Raw genomic sequence first — 3640 nt, forward strand, 5'->3', positions numbered from 1 at the left:
GGAGAAGGAGGAAAAGTGAAATAAATCAGTTGGATATGGGAAAGAAGACCATTGGGAGGAAGGACGGAAGTGCGAAGAAAGAGGGGAAAAATAATGAAGAGAACTGGGAAAGAGCAGAGATAAAGAAAAATTAAATGGAGAAGCTAGTAGGGTTTAAAAAGGAAACTATGAAAAGAAAAAAAGAAGTAATTGGGAAAATGCTGGAAGGGACAAGTACAAGAAAGTTAGAACAATTTGTCGGTAAGAAAAAGAAAAGATGTAATGCATAAAAAAAAGGATTAAATATTGACCTAATTGGCTGACAAATATGAGTATCTTTCTCCTCCCCTTAAGAGACGGGAGAGATTGCTTCATATCAATTCTGGGCTTAATTATACGCGTCAGTGTATTTATTTATTTACATATTTTGGTACGAGATGATTATACTTACTATAGGTACTTCTTCATAGAGAAGTTAGTAAAGGTTGTGTATGATTATTTAGTCTGAAAAGTCTATCCAAAGGTAAGAAAATCGTCTGGAGATAGCAAGAATAGCATTAAACATTCGTCATTGAACTGAAGGAGTTAATCGTATCATTAAACCTCGAAACCGAATATATTAGTCTTGCGATAACGATAATGAGATATGGTATTTGGGTTGACATAAACTGTTCTAACCCCTTCACTTCGAGCAGCCTCCTCTAATGTGAATAAGAACGTCTGGCGGTGGAGATAACGAGAGATAACATGGCTCATCCTGCTGTCTGGGTTAAAGGACACTGTTACAACCTTTTCGCTACGAGTGATTCTCTCGTTAATGAATATGTTGTTGAGAGGAGGCAAGAATGTGATGCAAAATGGGTCATGCCGTTGCTTGAGATAACTAGGATTGTTTATATCATTATCACTTGTAAAGTCTCCCACGAAATGTATACGGCTGTCTGGAAATGGAAAGAATATGATACAAACAGGTCATCGTACTGAAGGTGTCAGTTACCTTGATTTCTCTTCTGGAATACTGACATGTCTATCTATCTATCTATATACCTAGGCTGCTTCCCCCAAGAAAAGGGAGGTAGCCGAGACAGGACGACTCACTCTCCATTTACTCATCCATTCAAACACATTCATTCGCATCTTAGCTCCAAAGGGGAGAACGGACAGATCCTCACCGCATCACACCGCACAAGGGTCAACTGCGCAATGCAATCAGTGACATCCGCAGCAGGGCCCGACAGCAGAACTGGTTTACCCCTGCCACATCATAACAGATCCATCCCCTTACCCGCACCTGACCTGACTAGCTGATCAGACCAAATGCGGGAGAATATCCCCTCAGGGCTGCGTCATCACTTATTCATTCACAATTTCTCTCCATTTATTTCTGTCACGCACAGCCACTCTTCCTTGCTCAACAGACATCCCTCTCGCATCCAGCGCTCTCTTCACACTGTCCATCCATCCTATTCGTGGTCTTCCTCTCAGCCTTACACCTCTCACATCAGATCTAGTTATCTTTTTCACCAATCGCTCATTATCCATTCTCTCCATATGCCCAAACCATTGCAACACCCTCTGCTCAACTCTACCAGCCATCTCCCGAACAACTCCAGTTCTCCTTCGCACTTCATCATTTCGCACTCGATCCATACGCGTCACTCCACACATACTCCTCAGACATCTCATCTCCATTACATTCAAACTTTTCCTCTCTGCTACACCCATATTCCATGTTTCAGCCCCATATAATGCAGTCGGTACCACAACACCCTCATACAGCCTTCTCTTTACATCCATTCTAAGCGAACGACATTTAAACACTTTTTTCATTCCTCCCAGCACATGTACATAAATAAATAAATAAATAAATAAATGACAGGAATAATAATACAAAAAAAACCTACTCGCACCCTCAGTGAAACTGGACCTGTGCAGAATTACTCCCTGTGTTACGGTGTGTTTGGTAATTCTGTGTAACTGGTGGGTCAAGCTTGTGTCACAATGTACTCCTCTGATGACTGACACAGTGCCATATAGTACAATGTTGCTTAAAGAGAAATTACACTCCTGAGCCATATTTCCTGCTGCCCCGCTGTCCCTGTTTTTTATCTGCAAGGAAGTCGTAACCAGGGTGTCATAACGAACAAAACCTATAGCCCTGTGGTAAGGTGGTAATTGCAAACCTTGGCACACTGCACAAACAAGTGCCATTATGAACTGCTTCACGTGTAGTACACCTTCACACTAGCACCTCAACCTCTCAGTTTGATGGCATAATACAGATTTTGCTGTGGTTGCCTCATGATGATTTTATTTGGATTACCGGAGTCTGAATGGGAGGCATCAGATATAGTCTTCATTACCTTCTTCACTTATACATAACTGTAGGTTGTGGCGACCATCATCCACTTACATGATGTAGTGAAGCCTGTTTCTTCCAGGTGACTCTACTGTACACTAAGTGACAAATCTAATGGTTTCCTGTGAACCAAGAAACTATTTACAACGCTGGGTGGTACCCATATAAGCAAATACTGGGGCGATGTGGACTTACTCTGGCACTCTTGTTAACTGGCTGGAGTGGCAAATGAAGCGCCATCCAAGAATCAAACCTCCACGCTGTAGGCGCTGTCTACCTCAAGGAAATATTTGTCACTACATGGGAAGGTCTTGCAGGGGCGGGTGTTTACCTGCTATTGATGGGTCTGCTGGGCCAGACAGACCTGAGAAATCTACTTCTACCACCACTGTTATTACTACTACTACTACTACTACTACTACTACTACTACTACTGGTGCTACTTATAGATGACATTCTTAAGTTGAGTAAAGTCATGTGAAGGTACCCTGATTAAAATGTCTGAACAGTAAAAGAGTAAACACTGGACGATAGAGTTGTGTTGGGTGTGAAGTTGTGGGCACGCCTTCCCTCCACTGATTAACAATGGTAGAGGACGAGCACAAAGTATTGGCTCAGAGCTCATCGTTAAATACTTGAGAATGTTAAGCAGCATGTGAATGTTGATACATCTTTTGTTGTGTGTACTGTCTACCACAGCCCCGTCTGACCCAGCACAGTGGCCTGCTTTGATGCTGACCTTGGTTGCCTCCCCTCTTCACTTAATCTTCACCTCGCGTTCAGCACTTCCTGAATTTTTACCCATGTCCTCCTTGATCTATAGAAACCCAGTCTGAGCCACCAGAGTGGCCTGCTTTAATGCTGACCCCGGCTACTTCCCCTCTTAACCTACCCTCACCCCAGCCTTATCACTTCCCATACTTTTTTTTTCCCCCTTTTTCAGGTTCTTTCTCGATTAATTGATTTTAGCATCGTCCCGCCTCCTCAGTGGAGGAGCCGATGGAGCATTGGTTAAAACTTCCTGCTTGGGACAGGAACAGCCAGAGTTCAAGTCTCAAGCCGGTCAGACTAATGGACCCATTTTGTTTCCCCCCCTTGCACATGTTTACCCAGTTGTATAGCTGGATGTTTTAGGGAAAGATTAAAACACAGCAACAAATGACTGTCTGTCTTAAAGGCCCTGGTGTAATCCACTGACATAATGTCTGTGCCGTCTTCCTCGCCTCACACCCGTTACTTCCTTTCGTCACCTCCCCGTTTCACTAAAGTTTCATCTCTTCAATTCCCACACTCACCTCCAAT

Source organism: Coenobita brevimanus, chromosome 63 (assembly GCF_032717465.1).
Source record: "Coenobita brevimanus isolate Jiangsu-jjx chromosome 63, ASM3271746v2, whole genome shotgun sequence".
Lineage (NCBI taxonomy): Eukaryota > Metazoa > Arthropoda > Malacostraca > Decapoda > Coenobitidae > Coenobita > Coenobita brevimanus.